General features: G+C 28.1%; 1 protein-coding gene across 6 annotated transcripts in view; it reads left to right on the top strand.

The window, feature by feature from the left end:
- The first annotated feature begins 2,169 nt into the window (after positions 1-2,169).
- The window catches only part of LOC148235601 (zinc finger protein castor homolog 1-like), a 149,069-nt gene continuing 124,264 nt past the window's right edge, over positions 2,170-26,974 (top strand). For 5 of the 6 annotated variants that reach the window (XM_088184545.1, XM_088184546.1, XM_088184544.1 and 2 more), the window contains exons 1-2: positions 2,170-2,261; positions 6,218-6,358. The gene's annotated coding sequence lies outside the window, so the exon portion shown is untranslated. The remainder of the gene's footprint in view (positions 2,262-6,217; positions 6,359-26,974) is intronic. The other variant, XM_088184542.1, reaches the window with a different exon arrangement.

Genomic DNA, 26,974 nt, shown 5'->3' with positions numbered 1-26,974 from the left:
TAACTCACTTTGAGACTTTCACTATCTTATTTATATCAAATTGGACTAAGTGTAACAATTTTTTAAACTTGAGATTAAACATTTACACTTAAAAATAAATAAAATAAAATGAATGACGTCATATTTACGTAAAAATAAAAAATAAAATATTACGCAGACTGTCAGTCGATTTTTAAGCATCAAAAGTACGGTTAAAAATGGTGCCGGAACGCCGTTCCACCGCGTTACATTACAAAAAAGCCCTGATAATAATGATAAATAAGATGGTTATATAGTAATATACAATATCAGCTATTTGAGATATTTTGGATTTGGATCGTGAGCTAACAGGTTAGCCCAATGCGTCACGATGATAGAAAACAATGATTGTATTATCTAATACACCAAAAATGTATAAATACATAATTAGAATAATACACAAAAATATCAAAATTAAATAATACGAACTGGACCAGCTCCTCATAGCTAACATTAAACAGGTCAAATAATGTCAGCGTATTAAGGAGCCGGATGGCCACAGCCATAGGCGATTTGAAGAGTACGGACGTCCTAGCCCCAACGGCCATCAAAAGAGGACGCGATCGTGATTCTCGAAGACGTTCCGGAACCCAAAACTGGAATTGACAGTAATTTTAAGAAATCCTTAGCGACATACAACTTTCCGCAAGAACTCAGCGAATCGTATCCCAACGCTCATAAAAGAAAGGCGCTGGGATATAAGAACGGATAATAAGCAAATGTTTTTTTTATTTTATTTTTCTACTAAATGGGAATATTTGGTTATTCGGGGATTGCAAATTATAGATCCCGATTCAAGAATGCTACGAATTACGGTGTCATAGTGAATGCGAATAACTGATGGATCGTCAAAGTGAAAGGCGTTCCTCATAACAAAGATTTATCACAGACGTCGTGTATGTGTAGAGAGAACCTCCACTTGCTCTTAAAAGTGATTCTGAGATTTTTAATGGAAGTTTCTCTAGTCAAAATGTTACCACCAAGATCGTAGAAATAAACTGATGACGAATGGGATCGAGAAAATGACACAGTATGGCACAGCATATAAAGGGCAGACGGAAGCCCATCTCCATAGCGAGTTTAAATCACTCTGTAGAGAGGAGTCCGCAACAGATTTAAATAATCTGCGTACAGAAGAAAACTTGAATTTGCTACTGCCGTATTTATGTCATTAATAAATAACATAAGAGCAGAGGGTTTAGGGTGGATCCTTGAGGAACCCCCGAAGGGGTGAAATATTCCTTCGACAATCACAGTTACAATCTGTACGATCAAGAATGACCGAGTTAAATCATCCGAGCAACTGAGGTTCAACATTTTTTTTAAATAATACCCCATGACAAACCTTGTCGAAGGCCTTCTCAAAATCTGTATCTATGACGTCTACTTGAATTACTGCATCGAGAGATTTTGTCACCAACAGAAGGCGGGACGAAACCCGTGCTGTTGCTCTAACAAAACTTGCCGAAAGATATCTATGAATAATTATTTCAAATAATTTAGCAGAAGCTGACAACACTGCGACTGGTCTATAGTTATTGATATATAATTTGTCACCCTTTTTATGAATATGATGATGCCTTGAAAATTAAATTAAAATACGTTTTAGAGGAGTAGCGAGACTGACTTCGTAACCCTTTAAAATAAAATCTGGAATCAAGCCAGGCATATATTAATTATTATGTATTTTATTTTGAATTAATTTGCTTATAATTAATATTATTTTTTTATTTAATTTAAAAAATATTTTTATCTGTCCGGAATAATTAGTGTCCGAAAATTTTTGTCCGGAAATTTTGTCCGCAAAAATCCAATCACTGAAAAAAAATATATTCGATCGCAATCTTGAATAAGTTGGCCAACTCTGCCGTAGAGAGACGGCTTTTTTTAAATTTTATCACCAGTGCGGAAAACAGACATCTTGTCTGTGGCGGCCAGAAGTCTACCGTCAGCGCAGCTTTTGTGATCCACCGACCTCAGATTCGGCGACTTAAATCTCATGTTAGCCACCAAAAAAGCTATCGGCCGCAAACGTTGTTTGTAAACAGAGCTTGGGGTGCAAAGGAAAGCTGTCTGCGGAAAGCTCGCGCACCCGTTCGGGCAGTGGCGCGGTCGGGTGGTTGTTGCACGCGCCTCTCCGTATGCGTGTCTGTCAGTCAGCGGCCGACCGCCGCGGCGCGAACGTCTCTTCGTTTCGCGGTCGACCGCAAGATCGAACGGTACGCACGCGTGTAAACGAAAACGTAAAAACACACTAACCTAATACAATAAATAAAAATAGTGTTTCGGAAGCATAGAAACGGTTGTGCTAAGTGAGAAACCCCGAACGATCCAAGTCTCGATTGTGTCTAATGAATGAGTAATGGATCGATTAATTGAAATTGTAAAGGCGCGATTAGAAAATCTTATTATATTTTCTATGCACGTGTACATCGTCATAGTGTATATATTGTGATATTATGGTGCAGTCCTTTGTGACCAGTGGATTTTATTTTATTTTTATTTGAAACAAATGAATCATACATATAACGGCTACTTTTAAACTGCCATATATTTCTTTCATATTACAGTGAAATTACGATGTACGTATTATTATTTTATTTGTATGAATATAATATTTTTATTGAGCACAATAATTTAAGTTTAAAAACACATATCAGGCTACTTTTAAAAGCGCCATATAATATTTAATACGCGTAGTGAAATTATGGTATATCTATAAATTACCATGCTAATATTTATATGATTAAAATATTGTGATAGCTCAAATCGAATATATAAATATATATCAGGCTACTTTTAAACGCGCGTATATTGTGTTATTATACTATTTTTAATAAACACGATAATATAATTGAGCTGTTTAACATAATAGCCATATAATATTTAATATGTAAAGTATAGTTATGGTATATTTATAAAATACTATGCTAATATTTGTATGAACACAATAATTTCATTCCCTTAAAAATTCAATTCAATATATATATCAGGCTACATTTAAATGCGCCGTTTAATATTTTAGTTGTTGCATAGAGTTATGTTATATTTATTAAATATTAAATTATAAACGCCATGCTTCTATTTAGTCTTTTTACTATTTTTAAATTCAAGATTAAAAAATATAAATGGGATATTGAAATCAGGCTACTTTTAAATGCGCCATTTAATATTTTATTTCTAAAATAAAGCTACGTTATATTTAAAAAAATACCATGCTTCTTATATTTGTATAATTAAATTGTTTTACTTAAACACGATAATTTAATTAAGCCGTCTTCTAAATTTAAAACCACAAATTAAATATCGAAATATTAATATAAGGCTACTTTTAAATGCGCCGTTTTATATTTATGGTGTAAAATAGCGTTATGTTATATTTAAGGAATACTATGTTTCTATTCAATCTTCTTATATTTGTATAACTATAGTATTTAATTGAGTCCTTCAATATTAAAAAGCATAAAAGCCGTTGCTGAAATATGAATATCAGGCTACTTTTAAATGCGCATTTAATATTTTAATTCTTTATATTTGAGAAACACCATACTTTAATTTAATCTTCTTATTTTTGTATACTTACACTTTTTTGATTGAACACGAAAACTTAATTTAGCCGTTCAAGATTTAAATTGTGAAATATAAATATCAGGCTACTTTTAAATGTGCCATTTTATATTTAAGTTGTAAAATAGAGTTTTGCTATATTTATAAACTACCATGCTTCTATTTAATCTTCATATTTTTGTATAATTATATTATTTTTTTAATGAACACGATTTTAATTGATCCGTTCAAAATTGCAAACTACAAATGGGTTGTTAAAATATAAATATCAGGCTACTTTTAAAAGCGCCATATAATATTTTATATGCTAAGCAAATTTATGGTACATTCATAAAATGTCATTCTGCTATTTAATTTTATTATATTTGTAGCAATATAATATTTTGATTGAATATTGAAAAGTAAATAAGAGATATTTCAGTATAATTTCCAGGCTACTTATAAAAGCGCCGTTTAATATTTTACATATACAGAAAAGTTATGGTTTATTTTTTAAGTAGCATGCTACTATTTAATATTCTTATATTTGTATGCTCATAATATTTTGATTAAACACAATAATTGTGTCTTTCAAGAGTATAAACCACAAATGGTGTATTTAGGCTACTTTTAAAAGCGCCGTTTAATATTTTTCATATACGGTAAAGTTATGATATATTTCTAAAATAGAATGCAACTATTCAATATTCCTTTATTGTATCATTATAATATTTTAATTGATCACAATAGTATAATTGATTCATTAACGATTAAGGAGCACAAATATTTAAAAATATATACTAGGCTACTTTTAAAAGCGCCATTTAGCTTATGGTTTATTCAAAAATACCATGCTTCTGTTCAATCTTTTTATATTTGTATAAATATAATTTTTTGATTGAACACTATAATTTGATTGGAACCATTTAACCCTTTGGATGCTACGGTGCTTTACAAAAATATTTTTTTTTACATATTTCCTGTTTTTTTTCTATACATTAATATAATTAAAAGCATTCAAAAACTGTTTATTGCCATTGTAATAAGTTCACAAATTAATTTACTTTTTCGAGCATTATGACGTCAACAGCTTTGTTAGCATTTATTTTATATAATGAGTTACGATATATCGTTGCTAAGCATCCAAAGGGTTAAGACTATAAACCAGAAATGGGATATTTACATATATATAAAGCTAATTTCAAAAGCGCAATTTAATATATTATCTGTTATTAATATCTGCATAATAATGCTACTATTTAATCTTCTTATATTTGCATCATTATGATATTTTGATTTAACACGATAACCTAACTGAGTCGTTAACGTTTAAGTACCACAAATAAATACATATATCAGGCTACTTTTAAAAGCGCCATTTAATAATTTTGTGTATATTAAAGTTATGATCTATTTTAAAATACCGTGCTACTATTTCATTTTCTTATACTTGTATTTTATCATATTTTGATTGAACACGATAATTGAGCCATTTTAGATTGGAAACCATAAATCGGTTATTTAAATATATTCCAGACTATTTTTTGTGTGAAGTTATATACCGTTTAGAAAATACCATGCTACTATTTAATTATAATATTTTAATTAAAAATGATAATTTAATTAAACCGTTTAGAATTGAAAATTGCAAACGGTTTAACTAAATTATCATGAAAATTCCGGGCTACTTTTAAATGCGCCAATTCTTAATTTTAATGTGAATTGTGTGGTATATAAAAAGCTGTTAAATAATTCATTTGAGTGAATCTTAGAATTAGATGAAAAAAGTACAAATGTATTTCCACAACTTCAAGTAATGGGCTATTTTTAAACGCACAATAGTGTAATTTGTTACAAAATATGTTATCAATATATATATTTACATGTTATCAATATACTCTTGATATATGTAATAATCAAAAAATGATTTGATTGAGCAAATAAATACTTTTTGGTAAAATGTAAACAATGTTGGGCTTTAATTTGATTTATGAAATGCAAGTTAAGCCATTTAATTAGACGTAAACGTAGCTTTTTAATAGTATTATCATAACTATAATATTATTACTGTTTTGTTGTAGCTATTGAATCATAAATCATATTGTCAAGATCAATATTTGTAAAAGGTAATTACTAATAAATAATTTATATGAATTAATCTTATTAACATTTTCGTGATTATACTCTAAAGTTAATTAGATTTGTGCAACTATTTTAATATTCATTTCAAACATATTTTTTCGATGATTAACTACACGTTTAACAGAAACCACACAATTAACATACACGTGTAATACATAAAATATTTTTTATGTAATATTAATAAATACACATGCAGAAGCAGGTAAAGGTTTTCAATAGAGAATCGCTCGGTTACCCTTTCGATCAATTATAACCCATTCTTCTAAAAAAGCAGCCAAATTTATTTATTTTCTAAAAAGCCGCCACATAAATTATTTGGCTCGAAATTGGAACGCGCCAGGGCCGCATCGTGACGATTTGTTAAAAGTCATTCCTGTGAATCATTCCTTGCTATTGAATATAAACAGAACCGTTTCTATGCGACAGATAAATGCTATGTAGTAGTAGTAGGAAATTTTGATTTTTTATTATTATCGAAAGAAGTGATTATTATTATTATTTAATTCAACAGTGACAATATTATATAAAACCGTGAGTGCCTGCTGAATAGTTTTTTATGAGAAGAAAATTTATAAATATACACAAATAAACTATTTTACAAGAACAAGTTAAAGAGCATATACATTCAAGCTGAAAATACTACATAAAATTGGTAAGTTTTCATATTTTTATTTTTAATTATTTTTATGTATTTCAATGGGTATTGAATTTAATTGATTTTTATGGAACGCGAGGTTCATAAAAATATAATTCATCATAAAACATGGTTTAAGCATAGCGTTATGCTTTCATAATAATTATTTATAAAATTTTAAATTGTTCCAATCTACGAAACACGATGCCCGATATTGATTTTTATATGTTTCCTAACTGTTTCTTATCTAATAAATAGTTTTTAATATAAAATACTATGTATATTGATAGTTATCTTATGATTGAACTTTAGAAGTTGCTGTATAAACATATTTATTAGATGATAATCAATATTGGGCATCGTGTTTCGTACATGTGTAATAATTGAAAATATTATTTTTTAATTTTTAACGGTTGGTTTCTTACTGATATAATTATCGTTATCTTTTTCGTTGATACGAATGACTCCCTAATTTAAGTTTTTTTGTAAAACGCACTGCGTTTTGCACAAATCGTGACATCTACTGGCGGTTAATCAAACTATAATATATTTATTATATTTTTGGGAATTCTTAGTAAATGTTTCATTTACGAAATTATATTTTTTAACATGCATTGTACTATTAATAGAGTAATATATATAATATTTATATATTTCATACCAAACTGTTTAAAGCCTTAATTTGACTACTAACATTTAATTAAAAAACGATTTAAAATATACTAGAATTGATAAATTTTATACAAATTACTAAAATAATTTTCTGATTTTGTACAAAATTTGGATTAAAAAACGATTCCCAAAATACTGACATAGCTTATTTTGTATCGATTTTAAAAGCTATAAAAATAGTTTCAAACAAATTTTAAAGATTTGCTCTTATTCTGTATGAAATTTTCTCTGAAAACCGATTTATATTAACTGAAATTGTTTATTATGATCTTAAAAGCTATATAAATTGTTGTGAAAATAATTTAAAAAAAATACTATATTCTTTTGGATAACACAACAAATTTTCACTATAAAACTTTTGCGTTGTAAAAAAATCGCAAAGAGAATTTTCTGATTTTGTACATAATTGTCATAAAAATCAGTTTATAAAAACTGGAATTGCTAATTATATATAGTTCATAAAAGCTTTAAAAAGTGTTGAAAAATTGTTAAAAATACTCATCAGTATTCAACAAATTAAAAAAAGGAAAAAATAATTGAGCATAAAACGATCACTTAAAAACGACTTTTAAATAATCTTTGATTGTTTATTTTGTATTGATTCTAAAAGCTTGTTTTAAAAAGAATTTAAAACAAACCTCTAAATGCTTTAGGGTATTTTGATTAATAGCAGAAAAATATTTTTCTGATTTTGTATAAAATTTTCACTAAAAAACAATTTATAGAAAATTAAATTTATTATTATATATCGTTCTTAAAAGCTTTAATTGTCACTGAGAAACGTTTCATAGAAATTAAAGTGCTAATTATGTATTGATCTTAAAAGCTTCAAAAATTACATTTAAATAATTTAGCACAAAATGGTCACTAAGAAATTACTATATAATCTTTAATTGCTGATTTTATATCGATAATAAAATCTGTAAAAATTAATATCTAAATATAAAGTTTATAAATCACTAATAAAATTGTTCCTAAAAAACGAAAACTTTGTGTAAAATATAAAATAAACACTTAAAATATTTAGGGCAAAATTATTTGCCACTAAAAAAAATTTGAAAAGGAACTTAATTTTTCAATTTTGAATCAATCATAAAAGTCGTAAAAATAATTCAAACTAAGTGCTAAAAACTGTAGGACAACTTAAAAAGTCGGACATTTTAAAGTAGTACAGTATATTAGAATAATTAGCTTTGTATATGAAATATAAAAATATTGCTCACTTGGAAAAACAATAGATATTCTTTATTTTTTCATGTTTCTCCAATACAATAATATGGTAGTTAAAAAGTTGCATATTGGTAATACAATATTGCACTAGTTAAACAATAAAATATTCCAAAGTTAACTATTTTCCCTAAATACGTAATAAACTGATAATTTAATAAATAATATGACTAAAAGAATCTTAAAAAAATTACGAATACATATTTTATGGTTATGTAGAATATAAAAAAAATAAGCTTAAATCGAATCATATGTAATGATTTAGAATTTTCATGAATTTCGGACTTATTCGAGTTGTTTGTTTTTATTTTTACTATCGAGAATTTGCTCAGTAATATTGAATCGCCGAAACGAAACTCGAATGTGCAATTTCTTAAATTTACACGGCTCATCAAAGTTTTTGCGTTACAACCGCAACAGCGCCTCCGGAACAAAAAGGGTTAAAAAAAAAACATAATATGATTTTCTCGGTTTTGTGCATTGTGTGCATAAATTTAATTGTCGAAACGAAACTCGGACCGACGAAGCGGGATTTATGTTCCTCGGCCCTCGAGACGTATCCTCAATTCGTTCCGGATAAGATTCCAATTAGGATTTTCCAATTAAAACCCTCAAAGGACCTGTGGGTGTTAATTTTGCGACGTTACACAACGCACATATGTTTGTGATATTTCTCTCATGTATGTAAAATGATAATCTTTATGGTGTTTGTGTGCGTTTTAATTGCTCGGTCGGTGTAAACAGTAGACGCGCGAGCTGATGATGGTTTCTAGTTTTATTTGAGGCGACATGTGGTGTTCGAATACGATTTGTGGAATATTATCATCATACACTACATGTGTGTGGCGATCGAGAGAAAAAATGTGAATCAACCACATGTTACGATTGGAAGTTTGAGTAAATATAATAATCACATTCTTAGCGATTGTGTTATATAAGAAACATTGTATGTATATGTTTTAAGCAATACTAAGATTTTTATATATAAATTTATATTTCATATCCAATGTAAGACGATGTCATACACAGATTAAAATGAATTTTAGTATTTGTAAATATTGATATAATGATAAATTATTTATCGGTTCTTAATGGACATAATAAAGTTTAATTTATAATATCACATTCATCGGTTTTATCTCAATGCTTATCCTTGTCACGTAAGTTTGTTTAATCGATGATGAAGACGATGATAAGCATTTGCATATTTCATCGAATTTTTATATGACTATAATAAAACTAATTGCTTATTTGTCCTGTGGTTTCATATTTGTTGTGCAATCAATGAATATAACCGCTTAATAAATTAATTATTAAAATAATAACAGATTGTCAAAGTTTCGATATTCCTATGATAAATTACAAACGTGACTGTGATTTATAATATAGGCATTAAATTATCAATGCAAACAATGAATATAGAGATAGATATACATAAGTGTATTGCTCTTCAATTTTATTTGATAATGAAAATGACAGTAAAAATACATTGACATGCTCATTATTTTTCACACTAATTTGAACTAATTTGTCAAAATTACCGATATTCACAAAAAACTACTTAGCAGTACACGTATTGTTTAAAAAACAAGATTCAGTAATAAAAATCTTGAGAGAATATATTGATCAGTCAAAAGAAACGGTATTTTAGATCTTCTCATCAGACACATTGTATTTTTAGCTTTTAATCGATAAATCTATATTTATTTCAAGTATAATACAAACTAAAATAAAGGTGTGTTAATTAAGGTTTATTGCATTTTAATATTATTTAATAAAATAAATATATATATATTTTAGGTAATTTTTTAACGAATGTTTATTTTTATTTTCATGACTTAAAAATTAATATTCCTTTAAATATGCAACTTTTTTTCACATCTCGGTCAATTTTTTAATTCCATTAGCATCAAATGTTGGTATATTTATTGCCAGTTTAGTACAAACTAAAATAAAGGTGTGATAGTTAAGTATTAATGAATTTTAACCGTATTTAAAAAGAAAAATATATATATTAGGTAATCCCAAAATTAATGTTGTTTTTTTAATAAAGCAAAAAATCATTTTAAAATTTTTATTTTAATGATACAAAATAATTTTTATTTCTTAAGATATAACTTTCTTCCGCATCTCTCTTATTTTTTTATTTGCATTAGCATCGAATGTCTTTGATACTAAATATTCTGATCATTTTTATTTAATCTATATAAATAAATGACAGTCGGAAGGAACAAATTCCGGAGAACAAGTTCCTTGATTTTATCTTAACTTAATTTTGCCAGATGAGGACCGGCTTTGTTGTGTTGTAGAACTATTCGAATTCTGTAGACTAGTGCAGGCCTTTTTTATAAACTCTCGTGTGTAAACGATCCAGAAAGTCCAATTTAAGAGTTTCGTAATGCAATTTTTTTTTGCAATCCTAATATTATTTTTACAGTGAGCCTAGGTTTTGTTATTTTACCTTTGGGTAATAGCTGTATTTTTCGACGATTGTTGTCGTACAGCACCCATTCCTTATTTCTTGATAGAAAATTATCATGAATAAATGCATATGCATATAATTCGTGTCGATTGTTTCCAAGCCTTCCTAATCTTCTTGATGTGTCGAAGCACTCGGATAACTGATAGATAGTTTGAGTAGTATTTGCTTCCATTTTTACAGTCAGCACGTCATTATCAATATTTACTGGTCTCACACATCCAGAATTATTCTTGATATCGTAATTTCGACTTTTTTAAACCATCTTTGCTATTAACTGATATTTTATTTATCAATTAATGGCCATAGTTGCCATTTTTTAAAAATAAATTTAAATAACATGCAATTTCGTATAAATTGTTCACTTGATATAAATTCTGCTATCGTAAATTTTGAGGTCCATTTTTTTGCATTTTGAATCAATACACACCAAGTACATTTTTTGGAAATAGAAGTAATTATATTTTCATCGAGTCAACGTGACTCATTAACCTCAAATATGATTTCTAAAAGGTTTAAACGGACAGACTAATAAAAAAATCTAATAAATATATGACGATCGCATGCCACGCGAAGAGTAGTCTGATATAAACGAAATCGGCTCTGCCCGCCTGCCACATGAAAAAAAATATTACACATATATACGCGTTTATATATAATTTTAAAAATCCATAATTAAATGGAGAGTTCAACTTAACTTTAAATATAAATCAATTTATTCTATTATAATTATTCATTTAAATATTTAAAAAATATTGTATAAATATGAACTTCATCCAGTTTTTTCTTATAATAAAATAGATTTAACGCAAATTTAATAAATTTAGTTACGTGTTATTAGAAGTTGTAAAATATAAATATTAAATGTGTATTGATTATCTATGATCAGAAGTTTACGCAATAATCACTGAACCTTAAAATAAATTTTAAATAGATACAAATAATAGTTCTATTATCTCAGTATATTTTATGCAAATAATTTTATTTGTCATTTTATTTAAGTGAATTATAAATACATTTAAATAAAAGATTTAGCGACTCGTTAAATATAGTAAAAGACACGTTAACAACTTCTAGTCAAAATGGACTAATCAGAACTGTCTGTGAAAGATTTTTATTTAAAATTAAATAATAAATAAAAATTTACAGACCTCAAATGTTGTAGAAGTATCCAATATTCGATTTATATCACAATGATTACTTTAAGTAATTTTCCCCAAATTTTTACAGTTGTGTCATGGGTTTATTTTCAAATACAGAAAACTTGTTATTCAGACATTTTTAACTATAAAAAATACTATATTGACTTTAACGTTATATATTAATTAGTTTAAAATGTTTTTTCTGTAACGAAATTTTGCTAAACTATTATTTTTGTTATGATATATGCTATTAACAGAAAATCACAAAATTAATCAGTTCTTTAAAAAAATATTGATTTGTTTCTGCTTACATGCAAGAAATGCTATATTTTTTTAGTATAGTTAATATAACACTAAACTTACATGTCTACATGTAAATATTTATTATAACATTTATAGTGGAATTAATTCGCGGAACACACTGTATGCATGAGCAGAGTAATCACAGAACATTGACACCTATGATATAGCGCATTTATACAACGCAAGTCGTATATTAACTAATGCTTGTAATGCAAGCTCTAAAAGCTCGTGCGTGTATATACAATACATATATACACGTATATAATATGTCTTACATATACACAATGCAATATGCATTCATATAAAGTACATTACACGGCTCAGACGGAGCATCGCTCGTATAATATAAATATATACACTGATATAAAATTAAAAAAGAAAAGGTTCGCCGCCGCTGATTGTAAAAATCGTACGATTGTCGGCATTGTTGTTTTAATCAGTTATATTTATCTTTAACTTTTAGATGTTGTGCATCATTACTCTGAAGCTATTAACCGCTCTGTATGATTTGAAGTAATGTGTGTGTAACAATATCGAGGTAATAACAACAGACACGGTTGAACTGGAACGAATATGTTTATTGTTTGTGTCTATAACGAAACCTAATGAATTTTATTATAATGTCATAAAGCAGTGCTTCCTAAACAGTGGATTATAAAAAAATATTATGCAAATTTTACTGAATCTCTTTCATTAACTTTATCAGGCAAAGATATTTTTTTTTGTAAAAATTTCATTGCACGGCTTTTTAGCCATATTAATAATAACAAAAAAATGCAAAAAAATTCGCTTCACTACCTAATGAACCATTAACTATTATTGTTTTATTCGCAATATTGTTTACAGTGGTTTAATATTTTTTTTTAATTAAAAGGAGTACTTTTGATCAAATGCTTGTCATGCTAATTGTGCATCTTATATTGCAATAAAAGGTTTAGAAACGCTGAAAAAAAAGCTAGCCATAGGACCTGGCGAATATGCTGCATGTAATTCCTAATAAAATATTTTATACCTCAACATACTGTTCATGATATCATTTAACGCACACGTACTACGATGATGATGCATCAATCAAAATGGCGCTCTAAGTACCTATCAATAACCGTGTATGATCATCATTATTCGAAACGGTGCTTCGTCTCACTCGCACTCGCGCCTTCGTTCGTTTTCTGATCATTCTTCAAATCCGATCCGTACATAAAATCATTTTCACACAATTTCCTATTTACATGCCCAATTTGAGTTAACGTTGAACGTTTCAGATGAACATATACCGCGCGTGCCCGATACGCGCATGAATTATAAATAAAATTATAATTCACTACATATTAACATTATACATAAACGTATAATGCAATGTGTAACTCGGCCGAGTAATGCAATTTACTTGCTGGATTACTCGGCCGAGTACCACATTATTGAAATGCGTCACTCAGTTGTATCGACGATCAGGTTTAATTAATTAATTAGATTTAGTTAATTACTGGACTAGTTAAAAGTGGCAACGTTTCTTGATTTTATATGATTTGTCGTAGCTTCTCTTAATGCGTATTTGGTTTATACTGGCATTATTCCGAGTCAGAAACGAAGTGGTAGCTCTGAAAGAAGTGGTTAAATGTTGCGTATTCTATGGAATTTTTATTCAAATGCTTAGATTCTTTTTTGACCGATATATTTGGGCACACTCTCTTGTTTTTGTTCAAGTAAGGTCCACAATTTTTATGCAGTATATTTTATTTACGCTTTAACGATAGAAAATTATAAAATTTATTATTACATCTAACCCGTTGAAAAAATATAAATTTAATATTTATTTATTTTTAATAAATATTCCGTTGTAACCTAACAGGCGTAAGCCCAATACGTTACAATGGGGTAAATCTGTACCAACTGAGTAAGTCAATCAGATATAATAAATTTTAACCACTAGTCTGGAAATCGGTGACATCTATATTAATAATTATAAATTATTATGTGTAATATATTATATAACCAATAGATGTCTGGTTTTTTAATAATAGCGCATTTTTTATAAATACAAATTCGAGTTTCGCTACCTGGGCTCGAATTCACAACCTCAAAATTACTAGTCTGAGACGTTACAGACTACGCTATTCCGTCCTTAAATATACAAATATTATTTTTTATGCATTTTCTTATTAAAACTATTTTTATTTATTCTTTTTGTTTATATATAAAATAATAGAATTTGTTATTTATATATTGATAATAGATTTATATACGTATAGTGGCACTCGGCCGAGTGATCTAGCAAGTAAATCGAATTACTCGGACGAATAACACATGTTTTTTTACTAGAATTTAACACACTGGAAAAATCTATAGATAAATCATTTTAACACCAATTTAAAACTCCAATGTTTTTTAACCTAACCTAAATTTTTGATAAATATTTTTAACCCTATTTTTATTTTGTCTCACATTTTGATTTGAATCTGATTTGAACCCAGCTTCGTGTGTATGCATCATATTAGTTGCGAGTGTAATAAGTCATTAAATCAGTTCTAAATTATTTGACTAATTTTTGCTTGTTATTGGTATTGTGATTTATTACAATTATTTTTATAGGGCTCGGCCGAGTGATTAGGGAAGTAAATCGCACTACTCGGCCGAGTAACACATTTTTAAATGTCTTCAAACTAGAATTTGTTGAAATTTTTATTTATTTATAATGACAGTAAATCGAGTAATAAGGCAAATACAGATCATTACTCGGCCGAGTAAAACAATTTTGAACTTTCACTGCCCGATAAAAATTCAAGGGATAGACTATTTATTATTATTTGAAATACCACAATTTTTTTACATTATATTTTAAAACATATTTAGAAGTATTTTTATTTTTTGCGGTTTTGATACATAAATATGAATATTTTATTCATTAAGGACACAAAAATATGTTAATATTATAACGCATTATTACTACTCGGCCGAGTAAGCCGCAAGTAAATTGAATTATTCGGCCGAGTATTACGTCCAAATTTTTTTTCTTTGCATTTTACATTTAAAATAAATCAAGAAATTTATCACCTCAATACTGTTCTAACCAACTCAATTAGCATACTTTTTAATATTTATTTTATATTTGACATATCTGAAAATAATTAAAATGTTCCTGAAACTGTGTCTATATGCAACTCTAATGCAACTATAACTAACTTGACATTGATATATTATATAATTAAAAAATAACTAGATTTAATTTTGATTTTTGTGACACTAACATATTTTGCTTCTAAAATAATAAAATATTTTAATTGTAAATTTATAGTATTGTACTATATTTGATTTTAAAAATACAACACACTGTTTTCAGCGTATTTTTATAACTTTAAATATTTTTTTGTGTGATAAATATATGTAAACTACTTTTAGTCAACATATGTACATAAAAAAATTTAACGTGATTTAAAATTTTATTAATTAATATCTATTTTTATGTAGTCTCTGTTTTTTTAATGGGTGGATAAATGACAGATGTTTCTTAATGTCAGAAAATTATTAGCACGCTGAAACGCTTCGGATTATCGCTTGTCTTGTTTCATAGGTAGATTTACAGCAATAGTAATAATATCACACAAGTGATTAGGGGAATCTATGAAACGGTTAGTAAACATTGTAGGTTGTTAAAGTTTATTTATCACCCAATGAACAATCAGCATTCATCATTCGCTAGAATGCAACCGATACATTGGCAAATAGATCATCTCACTTATCGTCCGGCGAATCTAAACAAATCTCCGCTACTTCAAAATGGTTTTCTTATCCCGAACGAGATGGTTGAAAAAAAAAATCACCCATAGGCGATGACGAACGGTAAATGTACACACATCATTGGTCAGCGATGGCTTGATTGATTGCTGAGCTCAACCACTAATTTCTTCATTAAAACTCGGCGCATAACCGAAGAAAAACTCAACATCATCCGTCCAAATTTGTCCATACACACAAAACATCTAAAACGGACACAATATTACATCCAACGTACATACATTTATAACTAACATGGCGAACGATCATTATTCAAAATTCAGTATGGCGTACCTATTTTTTTTTAACACACACAATAGATATTATATGAAAATGCGTAGGAAATCGTAATTAACATAGTGTGTTAAATGAATGTAATACTGTTTTTTTTTTATAAATATATTATTTATTTATTTGGGCGTGACATTTCGATGTAGTAATTTAAGTAGAATACGGAATTATCCGGTCGGTTGCGTACTAGAAAATAACTCTTAGCCCCTTCCAAATTTCAATGATGCTCAATCGTTTGTTACACACACTGAGAAAAATGTCTTTCGTATTCAATAACGTCCGTCAATCATATGCCAATGTGACAATTGGCTTCTTGTCAAAATAACACATATATAATACAGTATACGATTTATGAAATACTTGTTAATCATTGTTATTAACGTAAGTGACTCACGTGTGTTTTTATATGTATTTTTCAAGAACATTTAGGTTTTCAACAACTATATGATTACCACCCATTGTTCGACCGTTTGCAATATCGTCTTTTTACTGTAAATACTGTTTTGGGTTTATCTCGCTGCGCATTTTGTATATCTTGTATGCACAACACAATAAGCGTGGGCGCAAAGTAACCATAAAAATATTGTAACCACATAATCGTGGAAAAAAGAGCGATTTTTTACTTCTCTTTATTATACATTCACCGCCTTATCATCTTGGCTAATAAAGAATGTTTGCATTGACGGCGGGATAATCTTTATCGGTCTTTTTTAGCGCAAAAAAATAAAAACCCCACCACTGATTCGATTCAATAATCTTGTCAACGCTTTATTTATTCCATATCTCTGACTATATTTGTATAGCACAACAAAAAGCAATTAACTGTTAGTGTATAATGTTATTTTTTGCTAAAAATCAATGTATGCGTCACGTAGTAGCTCAAAATTGGCAAATTTTCAATAAACAACGTGATAAGTGAAAGGTGGTTCTATTAAGGTTTTAAACGCACATAATAGAGTCGTGTTCCATTATAGTATGTAATATAAACATAGATCATAGATCTATTTTTGTAAAAAATGTAGCCTCAAAATTATACATTATAAATATAGTAGATGCATAGTATGAAACATTTCAAATACACAGACGAAAGCTAATGCTTGTTTCTGAACAATCTGAACAACGAAAGTTTATGTTTAAAGTTTGGGAGACACTGAGCAAATTCGTATTACATTATTTGCATATCTAATTATGTGCTCTTGTATATTTGCTTCGTTAGTTTGTAGAAGTATCTTAAAAGGAACAAGAGTAAATATTAATATTTTTGATATATAAAAATGCTAAAAAAATTATGATGTGTATATTTTAAATCTGTTTTTTATTTGATTATAATCAAGTTCAATCCAAGTTTAGTTAAATTTATGTCTATATTTAAACTCAAAACTCAGTGGAAATTGACTGTGTGTTATATGGGGTTCAGTAAATTTATCGCCCGTAATTCACCGCCAGCAATTTACCACCGCGTCAATTGACTGCATAAAAAAATATAGTTTACGAATGATTCGGTGCTGGAAATGAGTCTTGCGTGTTGTTTTATAAAATACAACAATATTTAGGATTGCATTTATGTTTACTTTTTCAGTAATCTGTTTTAAATTAATTAATTTATTGCTATAAATTGACCCTACACCCTCTTTCGGAATATGACCAATGATAATAATAACAATAAGGTCCCGATTAGATCCGTAGTTATGCTTGTAGGGTCCACGAGGTCCTGCTCCTCTCTGCGTACCCAAAACAGGTAGCTACAGCGCCGACGGCGAAGAAGGAGGCAGGGTCAGAGGTCCCCGTCTCGCCGGAACAATATGAAGTGGTTTTATTGTCGGACAAGACCTATTTACTTCTGGGTGTACACGAAGCAAGTGCACGTACGGTATGCAGTCGTGGTCAACCTTTGGCGCTTATCTGAGCGCCCGGTCTCGTCTAATAAATAATGGTGATCGATGCTGTGGGACATGATGCGATATTATATTACCTTGTATGGTTGGCTATGTGCGTGTTCAGTCTTTGAAAATGTTGCAAAGTGTGAAAGAGGTCTTGCAGATAGATATACATATACAGTTTATTTTTGCTCTTTAATCATTTTTAAATATTTATTTTGCTTTAAAATAATAATATTTTAAAATGTACGAAACACGATGCCCGATAGTGATTCTTATGGTTTCTGACTTTTTAAAACTCACTAGTTAAATTTCTACAAAAATATCATACATAAAAAAACGGAATAGTGCAGTCTAGTAACTCTTAGGTTCGAGCCCCGGTAGCGGCACCCGAATTTTTATGTATAAAAAATGCGGTTTTATTACTTATATTAATTCATAATTAATAATACAGTGGTTAATACTTGTAGGTGTTTATTATGTATGATTGACTTACCCAATTTGGTACAGATTTATGCCGTTAAAACGCATTGGGCTTAAGCCTGTCACGTTACAACGGAAGACTTAAAAAATAAATAAAATAATTAAATACATGTACAACTTTTTAAGTATTTTTAAAGGACGTTTTTAAACGTACCTTACATTTGTAAAACGCTAGTTTTAAAATAATTATGCATTTTTGTGAGCTTTTATATTTATTCTGTTTTGAACCGAGAAGTGTTGCAAGCATGATGACTCTTGATCGATTGTTTTTGATCTGTTCATCAAAGCCCGGTAAATAAAGTTTACCTAATAATTGTGTTCCAATAAGACTTTTTACTATGTTCTTCTTGATTATATAAACAACAATTTAATAACTTGCAGTGGCGCACTTAAAAGTAGCCCGAATAATAAATTAAAGATTACGTTTTTGTCTTATGTAATTATAAAAAAATAATAATTGTATGTCAAAACAGAACCTCTAAAAAAATTCCATAAAATCCAGTTTGAATATCACTAACCCAATCAATTATTAAAGTTCTCAAATGTTAAAATAAAGAGATATATTTTCTCCTTACACTTTTTAACAATGAAAATTGTAATTTATGATATCATGATAAATAAAAATGTGATTGCTGTAAATAATTCGCAAAACGTCTGAAAAAATTCCAATAGTGATATAGCAATTAAAATTTAGAGATAATAAATTTCGGTATTTTCAAATATTCTCATATTAAAAAATCTTTATCAGACACATTTTGGTATTCAATGGTTAAAAATCAGTTAAATACTGATAACAATAAGATGCAATAAATCATGTTTCAACCTTGTAAACAAGATATAAGAATAAATATCTAGAGACAATACATTTATCGCTCAAAAGAATCGGTATTTTGAGAACTCCTTATCAGAAACATAAAATTTGAAGTGTTCAATGGTTAAAACCCCATATTCATTTTCAGCCTAATACGGACTGAAATTAGGTGTGTTAAATCACGTTTATTTAATTTTTATAATTTTTAGTAAGCAAGATACAGCAGTTAAAATTTATAGACAATAAATTGATCGGTAAAAAGAATCAGTATTCTCAAATATGCACATTTAGAAATCATTTTATTTTTTAGTTTACAATGGTTATCGCTAGTTAAAAACATATTATAATATGGTGCAATAAATCACGTTTATTGCAAATAAACCTTGTTTAAAAAACAAGATACAGTAATAAAATTCTAGAGACAATACATATTTATCAGTCAAAAGAATCGGTATTCTTAAATATTTCCTTTTTAGAACTACTTATCAGAAACATAAGATTTAATGTTTAGCCCTTTAAACGCGTAAATTGATTAAATTGCCTGATTATTTTTTTAATCTCTTAATGCAAAAATCAGTAAAAAAATGATTTTGAATAAAAAACATTTTTTTGATGAATGAACATAAAATATAATTTTAAATAAATAAGAATTAAAAAAAATCAAAAAAAGTAAAATTTGCATTTTTCATAAAACAATTTAATATATATTTTTGATTAACGCGTCTAAAAGGTTAAAAAATTATATTCATTGCCAGTTTTATTGTATATGGACTAGCAATTTTTAATAAAATCTATTGCCAATATAATAAATTACGTTTATTGTATTTTAACATGGCTTAAAAAAACTAGATACAAAAGTAAAAATTTAGAGTGTCTAAGTTCGGTCAAAAGAAGCGGTGTTCTTAAGAATACACATATTTAGAATTCCTTATCAGACACATGTTTTAATTTTCAATGATTAAAAACCTATATTTATTACCAGTTAAATACATATTATTATAGGGTGCAATAAATCAGATTTATTGCTTGTTAAATAAATAAGACACAGCAATAAAATTATAGATTGATGTGTAAAATTCGCGGAACGTCTGAAAAAAAATCCACTTTAATCCAATTTAAATTAATTTGTAAAGTTAAAATTCTAGTCATAGACGTTTTATAAAGCAGTCGAAAATTTTAATTATGAAAAAAAAGAATATAAGAGTTTGACTTTTTATTTATGACTTTTTAAATGTTAGTGTCATGTTTTGGTATGCAACTAAATCACATAAAATATAATATTTGGGGAATTTCCAATCAATACAATTTACGATTAATGTAAGACAATTATTGTCTAAAGCAAAATTGATATTTATGATTTTTTTAACAAAATTAATAGTTACGGTATTTTCACCATTTTTTAATGTATTTTTTCTAAATCTAATTTAATGGATAAAAATCTGGCATAGCACCTAAGATAGGATTTCAATAAATTCTTGAAAAAAACAGTTTTAGTTAAATCTAAATTTTATTACGAAAAAAATATTTGCACTATTAATTCTGATTTTCAATTGATAAACAATGTTTATCTAATAATATTATTTCAAAACGTACGAAACACGATGCCTGACGTTGATTATTAGCATTTTTTTATTTGATCATGATTCTTTTATGATAAATAGCTTAGCTAAAGTTATCAACACATACAAATACTATAATTTAATAATGATTTATAAAATATAAGTTTAACAAAAAGGCAAAGCGTTGATTTAGAAGCGCGTATCTCAATAACGAATATTGTAGCATATTTTTTTTTAATTTGGGTACTTTTTTAACAGACTAATGATATATTAATACGCTCTAGTGAATAACAATTAAGCATAATGTAGCTTACTTACTTAAAAGCAATATTTCGCGGAACTCTTTAAGTAACTTTTTCAACAAGTTTTTCCAGTCAAAGACAAATTTATATTTTCAAGAGAATTATTGTATATAATAATATTACGAGTTCAGGCGTGAAATTTATAATCAGTGATAATTAAACTGCGTTCCATGGATTTTTTTCATAGGTTCCATGATTTTTTCACACGCGTCAAACTCTTTTATTGTATTTTTTTATAGTTAAAATTTTTAACTGCCTTTTAAAAATTCTAAGGCAAGAATTATGCTCTTTATTTTAATATTCGAAAACTTCACAAATTTGTTTAGATCAATGATATTTAAACTGGGTTCCGTGGAATTATTTTCAGACATTTTTAACATTAGTTATACATTTTATTTTTCATAATATCATATAATTTACAAGGTAAGAATTAGGCTTTTTTATTTAAATATTCTAAAACTTTACAAATTAGTTTGGATCAATTGATCTTTTGACCGATCAATGATTCGAATCCAAATCTATATTTCTGTATCTTCTTTTCTATTTATAGAAAAAATTAAATAAACGTGACACACCTGATTACAGCATGTTTTAAACTGGTGTTGAATATAGGTTTTTAAGCATTGAAAACTAAACATTTTATGTTTCTGATAAAATTTTATGTTAATGTTTGAAACGTGATTTATTATACCTTATTGAAATCTGTGTTTAACTGGCAACCAATATTGGTTTTTAAATATTAGAAAATAAAATGTTTATAAGTTAAAATTTAATTTAAAATATTTTTCGATGATTCGCCGAAAATGGTGTGAATTTTTTTTAGCTATTTCTAAAAATCTTTAAATAAAAAATAACAGATCCGCAAAGAGGTTTTTTCAACTTTTCTTTTATAAATAATTAGCCTAAAAATCTAATTATAATAATAATTTAAACCCTTTGAACTCCTATGTTGAGGTGGGCTTGACATTTTTTTCAAGCTGTTTCTTAAATAATATAAATGTATTTTAATTTTTATTTTATTTATGAAACATGGAGTAATGATTTAAAAAGAGACAAATTTTTGATTCTACGAGTAAATTCATATTCATTCAACATCTGGAATTAATAAAAAAATTATTTGTCTAGGATCGCTCGGTAGATGTAGCGGGTGCTTGATATAATCTTGTGTATTTCTGCAGTTCATTCTTATTTGAACTATACTTACATTTCAATAGTTTTATCATTTATTAGTTAAGTATAGTCTTCATGTTTGCAACACTTCGCGTTTCAAAACAGAATATATACAAAACTCACAAAACTATGTAAGGTACGTTCGAAAACGCTCTTCAAAAAAATTCAGGCAGATATGGTCCGTTATTTTCTCAACGTTCGCAGCATTTCAAAAAATGTTTTGTAAAAAATTTCGCCATGTAATATATAAATTTTAAAAAGAGCTAAATTAAATCGTAAATATATTTTTTTAATTTAAAAATATTTGACCTTGAAATTATTTAGTTCCAATTATTTAGAAGTTTGAAGTCCACTGCTTAACAATATTGGTGTATATCAATATTTGGTATGTTTTAATAATGAGTATCATCGTTTCGGTCGAATTTCGTGAAGCTCAGGTTTCAAACGTCGCCAAAAGGGAAACAATGGATCATTTTAGCCCAAACCAAATTAAGTTTTGGTCGGGTTTCGTTTTTTGGGCAATTCGCGCGCGTCATAAAAGGGGCGAAAAAATCGTAAATTTTCGGGCCCAGACCGTGACCTTCGTCGAAAAGTCGATTTTGTGGAATTCGCCTATTAAATTTTACGAACTTTATGGTGCGAATGACGACCGCCTGCGTCAATTTCGGCGAAAAGTTAATGGGCAATAACCAATCAGCGATCATTGAGTGCATATGCGAACGGTAATTTTGATCGTAATCATATCGTAAAGACATTAAGCGCTAATCGAATCACGGACCTCTTGACCGAGGGATAAACAACGCTATAAAACGATCCATGTTTGGTAAAAGTGTACTATTCTTACACGCAAGTGAAGCACAAAAATAATGTAAAATATTAAAAATAGATATTGAACAAATCTGTGTAACATTGCATATTTTTTTTAATATTATATAAATACCAGCAGCATAATAGGGCTACCAATCTTGAAGGTAACTTAGTGCTGTAATAAAACACTTAACAGATTGGATCATTGATAAATATTTACATATGGCACGTTCAGATTTTTTTTATATACTTAGGTACACTTAAAAAAATGTTTCGGTTTAGAAATTTGCAGTAGAACACTTTATGAAAAGTCATATTATTTGCTAGATTTCAGTAGGAGAGATAAATTAAATGAAAAAATATTAACTGTTATATTGTTCACATTGACCAATTAATACAGGTAGTATATGAAGTGTGTTGTGTTTTAGTTCGATTATAGTAAAATATCAAGTTTCTCTGTTCCAAATCCCGCCGCTTTATCTACAGGAATGCCCGAAAACCTGTTAGACTTTTACGACCAGTCTGGAGCATAAAAAGGTCCAGTCCCTTTCCTCTTAAGCCGTTAAATCATCTTTGGTGTGGCTTGAAGATGCTAAACAGGTCAAATGTAACGAAAATATAATACAAGGGAATGAATTTTTATTGGACGCTGTTCTTCGAAAGAGAAGAAAACCGACGCCGCGAGCAAAAGTTTTGCGCGACAAAGGTCCAATATTTTTTCAGGACTCTTTAATGCGGAACGGTCTTGCTCTCTCGACTTTTCAATGGTAAGAGTTCAACATTCTTGAGTGGCAGCAATTAAGACATTTGCTATAAATAGTCTTGCGTATATTGTGCGCTGGTTGGATAATTCCAAATTGTTGCTACTGAGTTGTCGCTTTACTAAAAATAAGTATATTTTAAAATAACACACTGAAAGTTATTTTAAAGTCAATATATGTACATATATGTATCAAGAATTGAGTCAATAGTACACCAAAAAAGTTTCGCTCAAACCACGCGTTGATTACTAATTTTGCAGATATATCATTCCAACTAAATTTGTATTATAATATAGCTTGAAATTTGTATTAATAAATAAACATTATTATTATTACCTGATAATGTTACTAATATTATTTTAACAAAATTTTGGAATGTGGCTTGAGGTGTTAATTTTTTTGGTTAACCCTTTGATTGCCGAAATTAAATATAACGGATTTTTTATTAAAGAAAAATAAAATCAGAATTAATTTCAATATGCTATAGGATTTTTGCCACAGAGGCAAATAACCATTTTTTGAAAATTTTGTGTTTCTGTTGAATAGGTAACATTTGAGAATTCCCTTTTTTTACTGGTAATGTCGCTATAATTTTATTGCTGTGTCTTGTTTTTTAAACAAGGTTGAAACGCAATTAACGCGATTTATTGAATCTTATTATAAGATGTATTTAATTGGCAAAGAATATAGGTTTTAAATCATTAAGAACTATAAAATAATATGTTTTTGATAATATTTTAAAGATGCGCGTATTTGATAATACCGTTTCTTTTGAGCGATCAATGTATGTTCTCTAGATTTTTATTATTGTATTTTATTTTTTAAACAAAGTTTAAATGCAATATACATGATTTAAAACACCTGATTGTAACCTGTATTAAAAGTGCAGTGAATATAGGTTTTAAATTATTAAAAACTAAATAATATTATGTCTGATAAGGTTTTATAAATGCGCATATTTGAGTATACCGATAATTTTTTACCTATCTTGTTAACCAAAAATGGCAGATATTAAATCAACATGATTTAACACAAATTATTGTAATTTGTAATAAACTAGTAATGAATATAAATTTTTAACTATTGAAAACTAAAAATATTATATCTCTGTTAAAAGAGTTCTAAAAAGGATTTTTTTGACCGTTCATTAGATTTTTATTACTGTATATTATTTTTTAAACAAGGTTAAAATGTAATTAACGTTATTTATTACAACTCATTTTAGTAATGAACTGGCAATGAATATACATATACAGTGAAATCTCTTTGTAACGAATACCGAAATCACGAAATTCCCAGTATAACGAATTTTAAATTTATCCCTAAAAAACTTTCACACAAACTGTTTTCATTGTAACGAAGACTTATCTCAGTATAACGAAATATGTTGATCCGAATTTTAGTTCGTTCTTGATTTGGGGTATGTCGCATGTGCTCACAAGCGACATTTAAGGTGTTTCGCTGACCCTCAAACTTTTTTTATAAAACATTTTTATTGTGTTTATTACATTTTCATTAAAAATGTTCAAAAATCGATTTATCAATCATGTAAGAGGTTATTTTGATGCTGTAATAATATAAAATATATCATCTTTCTTACATTCAATATAACGAAATTTTTTCTACGGTCCCGTGAGCTTCGCTATACTGAAATTTCACTGCATATTTTAATAATGTGATAAATAAAAATATCCGATTGTATTGTATCTTATTTTAAATTTTGTGATAGATCAATATATTTTTGATTTTTTAATACATAATGGCATATAAAGTATATGTGCTATTGTTTTTTTGAGAGCATTATTTATGTAACTTCTGTACCACACGTCTGCCAGTACATCAACAAATAATAATTTATTTTATGCTCATCCATAAATTTAGCAAGAGTTTTATATTACAATATCTAATCCTCCTTGATTATGAACCTGAAGCTGAATTTCATCTTGAAGTCTTCAGACCCTCTTTAATATTTTCACAACCACAGGATTCATCAATGACACGCAAAATAACATCTGCTAATTTATATTAATTAATTATGACTTCACTGACTGTGATTTCTGAATCGTGTGAAGTATTTTATTCATGTTTAATATGTATTTCAATTTAAAATAAATTAAAGTACACATAGACAATAGTTTCGAAATATTACGCGTTCATTTTTTCGCACATGCACTCATTTTTTTGCGCTTTTTGCATATGTATTCGTGTTGTATTTGATACTTGAGACTTCGTGACAGTAACACGCGTTTAATTGGCGCGTTGCTAATTGAAAATTCCCGTCGCAAATGTGTGCACCAAGATATTGGCGGTATAGTATACACGACCAACGAAAGTGGAGCATCGGAGGTGACGTGAAAGAATCCGATTATTGGCTCTACAAACGCTTTGTTTGAAATTCCAATTCTCTGCGCCCTTTTGGGCACGTATCACTGTGATAAATTGCTCATTGGTTAGTTCGTTATTAGAATGGAGTAATTTTAAAACCACTGATATTGTATAGCCAGATATTATATGTTTATAAACGAAATGGATTTCATTCCGGTACCCTTCTTATACAAATAAAGCGGATAGACACCGAATTGAAAGGAATGTATAATTTGTATGAAGAATGCGCGCCGGCATCTTCGGCTACTAAATAAATTATACTATATAAACGCATATGATGTACCCATATATATATATGTATATTACACATACATTAAATATGTGTATAGGAGAACCTATTTGTAGCGTTCGATAGTAGCGTATTTTTTACTGTGCCTATAGTTAATGACGATGATGGTTGTTTTTGATAATGATTGCTACCAAGTACAAGTAGTAGCAATACAATAATTATACGCTGAACATATGTGATTTTAAAAATCTAAAAAAATATAATTGAACTCAGAATTTACATATTAAAGTTGTTACTAGGTGTTATTCAATCGTTGGATGACCGAAAAAAAATCAATATAGAATAATTACATTTGTGTTTCCGTC

The sequence above is a fragment of the Plectrocnemia conspersa genome, unplaced genomic scaffold, assembly GCF_051122295.1.
Source record: "Plectrocnemia conspersa isolate PC_06_02 unplaced genomic scaffold, ASM5112229v1 ptg000004l, whole genome shotgun sequence".
Lineage (NCBI taxonomy): Eukaryota > Metazoa > Arthropoda > Insecta > Trichoptera > Polycentropodidae > Plectrocnemia > Plectrocnemia conspersa.
This window is presented reverse-complemented; position numbering and strand designations above follow the sequence as displayed.